The sequence below is a fragment of the Achroia grisella genome, unplaced genomic scaffold, assembly GCF_030625045.1.
Source record: "Achroia grisella isolate CSIRO2021 unplaced genomic scaffold, CSIRO_AGI_Agris_v1 utg1056, whole genome shotgun sequence".
Lineage (NCBI taxonomy): Eukaryota > Metazoa > Arthropoda > Insecta > Lepidoptera > Pyralidae > Achroia > Achroia grisella.
In genome coordinates, this window is record NW_026712564.1 from 1,116,181 (window position 1) to 1,122,331 (window position 6,151).

At 35.2% G+C, this 6,151-nt stretch overlaps 1 pseudogene; it reads left to right on the forward strand.

Moving 5' to 3' along the window:
* Nucleotides 1-4,974: 4,974 nt before the first annotated feature.
* LOC131849995 (U2 spliceosomal RNA) lies at nucleotides 4,975-5,148 on the forward strand (annotated as a pseudogene).
* The last annotated feature ends 1,003 nt before the right edge of the window (nucleotides 5,149-6,151 follow it).

The following is a 6,151-nucleotide window of genomic DNA, read 5'->3' on the forward strand; positions in this document are numbered from 1 at the left end:
CGTAGAGAAAGACCTGGCGTGGTACATTACTAGCTCTGAGGTACTAGTCCCTATTAAAAAAAATCCCATTGCCTCCTAATGTAGAGGTAGTGTAGAGTAGAGTAAGGGTAGAGACCCAAATTGGGAGATTCTATCATATTTTTTATTTCTTCGAACGAGGTCAAGTATTTCAACGTTGGCAACCCTGATGTCAGCAGACAGTGTGTCTTCGGTCTCCAGTTCATTGTACGAAGGTTGCCCACGCAACTTTTGTAGCAAATTCACGAGCCGACCGGAAACAGGGATGTGCCAAACGTAGCTGGAATGCGGTGCTGTGGACACGACTCATTAATATTAGATCAGCCCACATTTGCCGATTACAAATATTTGGCACTAGCTAGAAATTACCCGCGACTTCGTCCACTCGGAATTTAACTTTTTTTTTTATTAAAACATTATTTTCTAAAATACAAGTAACCTAATTTATTCCTTATAACATTAGCTAACTGCAAGTGGAAGTCCCGTCAAAATCTGTCTAATCGTTTCAGATTTCAGCAAGAAAAAAAGATAACATTGTTACAAGTACCGTATATACATTCGTATATAGAAATAGAAATAGAAATAATCTTTATTCAAATAAACTCATTACAAGCACTTTTGAATAGTCATATTTTGATTCTACCACTCATTCGGAATGCAGATTCATCACAAGAAGAATGAGCAAGAAACTTGTGTGTTGCTCTTTTTAATAGCTGTTTTTTTTTATATAAATAATTCATAACAAGAAGAATGAGTCGCAAGTCATTATTAATGTAATCAGATAATATTGTCAGTGTGTGTTTTTCTATAAAAACATTATTATCGAATTCTCAATTTTATTTAATACTGTTTTATGACATTTAAATTTTTTTTTATATAAATATTTTATTTAAAACAGCAATTGCCATAACAAGTAGCCAAAGACATTTAGGTAAAATCAGTTTGTGATAATCAACAGTTAATTTGATATTACAAACAGACACTTTAATTTTATTTATTTGTATTCATCATCATCATCATCGCAGCCCGGAAGACGTCCACTGCTGGACATAGGCCTCCCTCAAAGATCTCCACGACGATCGGTCCTGCGCTGCTCGCATCTGTATTGTGTTTAATAAGTTTAAATAAAAAGATTCACACAAAATTCATAAAAATTTAATTCTGAACAGCATAAGAAACAGAAGAAACTTGCGCGTTGTTCTTTTAAATAAGAACAGCAACACGGATATTTCTTGCTCTTTCTTCTTGCAATGAGTCTGCGTTCCGAATGAGTGGTAGATTAAAAAAATATATGATTCCAAAAGTGCTTAATTAAATTTATTTCTATTATGTTCTATCCGTACTGAATTCTCAGCGAGAGATTCGCAATTTGCTGGTTTTCATATAAAAAGAGCCACAAATTACGTGTCCCGTCAGATTTAGGCGTTTTTCCAGAGTCAAAGTCATCAACTTATGTGTTTAGTAAACAAGATATATTTATAAACACGTCGGAATTTTTTTTATACTACTCGTTAGTGTATGAGGAAGGAAAATTTATTACACTCGTTACTATTGAGATTCATTACCGTGTATTGTGCGTAGTTTGTTTATATTATGTGTGGTAGACTTTATACAAAGTCGCCTGGGTACCCATTTCAGCCAGCCGCAAAGCAGCATATTTTTTTTATATAAATATCCTGGACAATGGATACAGCGCCACCTAGTCCCAAGCTAAGCAGATCTTGCATTATGGGTACTAGGCAACTGAGAAATACTTTTTTTTTTGTAAATACATACATCTTATTAATATTATAAATGCGAAAGTTTGTAAGTATGGATGTTTGTTACTCTTTCACGCAAACTACTGAACAAATTTTGATGAAACTTTACAGTAATATAGCTTACCTTCTCGCATTAGAATAACACAGGCTATATTTTTTTATTGAAATTTAACCGAGGGCACAGCTAGTAATATAGAAAACACCCAGACCTATATAAATAATCATACAGATGAGTAAAAACGTTTGGACCGTGCGAGGAATCGAACCCGCTACCATGGGACGTATGCTATGCTAAATCGCTAAACCAATGACTGCCGTCTTGGTAAGCTCTGTTTCGATTGGAGTGTTAGAAATATAGTAAAGCACTTTATTTTAACCTACTAGTCTCATCGCAAGAAGAACGAGTGAGATACTTGCGTGTTGCTCTTTTAAATAAATTTGTTGCAAAATTTTACACCGATTTGTTTGTGTGTAGTTTGTGTGAATTCACAAAAACAACATTGTATGTTATATGTTACATGATACTGTATAATATAGTATTAGATACGCTATTGTAATGGGCTTAGACCTGTAATAATAGTTGTGTAAATATATATATACATTTTTAAGTGGAAATGTGTGAAATCCCAACTTTTCATGTATAAAGACGATGGTGGTACGTTGAAGAGTTGGGTTGTCTATTCACCTTTACGGCACATATATTTATTTTGTCTGTACCTTTTATTTATTCCCGGTCGAAAACTTCTAGAATGGTCAAGAAATCTTAGATGTTTTGGGACGGCAGGAATAATTCACCTTGATCTGTTTCTATGTCCATTATTATGACTATTAAAAAGTGTTTAAATTAAGTTTATTTGAATAAATGATTTTCTATTCTATTCTACCTTGCGGGCAATATCATATGCTATGTGATTTTTAATTGGTGAATCATTACATAGTATAAAACAACGTCGTTGTCGCTGTCTGTCCGTCCCTATGTATGCTTAAATCTTTAAAACTACGCAACGGATTTTGATGCGGTTTTTTTTAATAGATAGAGTGATTCAAGAGAAAGGTTTATATATAATACATGTACACCCGTAGCTACTAGCTAGTAAATATATAATAGATATATATTTATCTGAGAGGAACTTCTTAGCAATGGATTCAACGTGCGGGTGCCGAGTTCATCGTATGTCAGAGGGAAACTCCGAGCAGTTCCCTGGTCTTGTCACCCAGGTGTAGGTTTAAGGGGCCCCTTGCCGACCTACGTCAACACTCATCTTCACCTCTCTTGTTTTTTTCCCTGCCCAGCCAAATCTGGTAGGAGCCTGCCAGTGCTGCTTTAGTTACATGCTCTCGTATAGATACTACTGCATTTCTAGACAGGCCAAGATCTTTTAAAATGTTGTAGAGAGATCCATTTAAGGTTTTATTACGTTCGTATACGTATTAAATAAAACAAATAATATAAGACATATAAATAAAATTGAAGTGTCTGTTTGTGATACTGAAATAACCGTTTTTTACTACGTGCATATGAATATAAATTGTAAAAAATGTTATTTTGGTGTATGTACCGTATACACGAAAAAAGATTTTTTTTTAATTTTTGTCTGCCCGTTTGTTCCGACTAATCTCTGAAATGGCTGGACCGATTTTACGGGACTTTTTTTGGCAGGTAGCTGATGTAATAAGGAGTAACTTAGGCTACTTTTATTTTAGAATTTATTTTTATTTAGAAAAATAAAGTTAAATTCCACGCAGACGAAGTCGCGTGCACAGCTAGCATATATTCTTAACACACGAGTTGATATGCAAATTAGCCTGCAAGAACATTTTTTAATTTTTATTTAAAAGCAATCAGCAGTTCTTTTCCAATATGGACATTTAAACCGGCTTCTTTACTGAATATTATTTTATAGTTAACGTGTTATTTGAGTTACAATATTTTTAGTAAATTATGCACGTTAATTGTTTTAACTATTTTTAACTCTACCCTCCAGTTTAGCTGACTACTTTACTAGAACTGGCAGGTTACTGGAATGTTATATTATTATTATGCATATTTGAATACAGTTTTTTAATTAAATGAAATCATTATAGTTACTGTAGCGCGGTAGGAACTATATAACGAAAATTAATATAAAAAAACTAGCTGTCCTGGCAAACGTTGTTTTGCCATATAAATTAATAACGCTATAAAAAATAGGGGTTGATGATAGAAGGGTGAAAATTTAGGATTGTATGTATTTTTGTATGTTGTATCATAAAAAAATAGACACTAAAAATATTGTCTAAAAAATAAAAAATAAAATTTAAGGGTGGACTACCCATAACATTTAGGGGGATGAAAAATAGATGTTGGCCGATTCTCAGACCTACTCAATACGCTCACAAAATTTCATGAGAATCGGTCAAGCCGTTTCGGAGGAGTATGGGAACGAAAACTGTGACACGAGAATTTTATATATACGATTGACGTTCATAAGTGAGTGACTAAAATGTCCTACATGAATAAATGATTTTTAATTTGATTTGATAACGACATGTATAAGTATACAATAAGTCTTTTAAGTCAAGAAATTGCACTGTAATAGGCGTTTCCATAGGAAAACTATTATTATTACAAATAATACAAATTTAGCCACAAACAGAATGTGTCAGCATGGATATAACGAGTAGGATCCACGTGTATTATTTATAGACAGACCAACACGCGGTTTTATTTATCTAGTATCGCACAGAGCCCGCCGGGTGATATGGCTGACATTAAAAAAGTTGATGTCGCGTCCTAATTTATGGGGCTCATCTGTTTCGCCTTCATTTGTCGATTTTATTGCTATTGAGATTTCGGGATATCTTCCCAGTTGGGAGACTGGTTCTTTAATTACCTTGCATTCTTATTTATATATTCACTTTTATATTAACGAATATTTATTAACATATTATATTGTTCTGACTACAAACCCTGCACTAATATCTGCGGGAGATCTGTTACTAAAGCGGTAACACTGCGACTATTTTATTAAAAATCTGAATAGTAGTAATAAATGTGTATATTTCCCAAAAGGGGACGTTTCCTCGCAACGAAAAGAATCATATGAAAATAGATATCAGAAATAACAGGTTTATAAAAAGACTGGTAGACAAGCTGCCAGCAACAAGATCTTTACAGAAACTTTAAGACTCCAGTTGAACTAGGTACAAAGTTAATATCGCTTCTCGGCCTTTTGGCTGAGATCAAAGTGTGGTATCTGTTCTCAGCTTAATATCTGAAAGTTCCCTCACTGAGGGACCAGTATATTAAACTGATTTTTGTAAATCATTTTGTCCCGTCACGGTCGTCCGGTCCGGTATTGTAGTGCCGCCGGTATTCCGTCCAACCCTGAGACGTTTTTTTGTAGGAGTCTTACAGTCGACCTCCACGCGTCCGTCCAACCCTTGAGACGAAAGACATTATCATCCAGGCGGGTGCAAAAAAAAAAAAACCCTTGAGACGGGGGAAAGGGATTGTTAGTAATGTGGATTGATAACCCCATTGCTAGCAATGTACCATGTCAGATTGACTTCCACGCGGTTCCCCCTGGAAACCATCGTGATAAATTCTTAGTGAATTTGTCACGATGGGCTAACTGACCTGACCTCATGCTCATCTTATCATCCTCCACTGGTGCCCCGCCAGCGTAAACCGTTAGCGCAGGCGGGTGAACCATTCCATTATCATCCATAAAAAAAAACCATGAGACGGACGGGAATTTAAAAAAAGGTACAAAGTTAATAAATATTTAATTGGAAAATCTTATTTCATTAATATTATAGAAGCGAGTGTTTATGAGTATGGATGGATGCATGGTTATTATTCCTTCAAGCAAGAAACTACACTTTCTGAAGGAACAAAGAAATGCGCTAAAATCAAGATAACTTACAAATGTTGCGATCTATTCTAGACCGTGACGCGACTTCAGTTCCCAGTTGGCACAAGCCTATGTCCTAGAATCGTGTTTGAAATCTGAACTTGGGAACTTGAACATCAAAGCCAGTACAGTTTGAGACTTTGTAGGTAGCGGTCGTGTTTCACGCTCGTTTCTGGAAGGATACGTGTGTTTATTTCGGGAGTGAGCATTTGTTGATCTCTGGTTGATGCTGTACGCTTGGTTACGTAAACTCTCCTTGTGTCCGCGTGATATAAAACGATTTGCTCAGTGGACTTCCATTATGTTGATAGGAACGTGAATTTTATTCGAAATAGTTATTAACTTAGCTTTCTGTTTGTGAACCGGTGCGAATGTAACAAATATAGTTACGGAAACCGTGCTGTAATATTCAGTGAAATCCGCATTTAAATCGGTACAGCCGTTTTTGTGATTAGTGTGTATAAATGTGCGATGGAA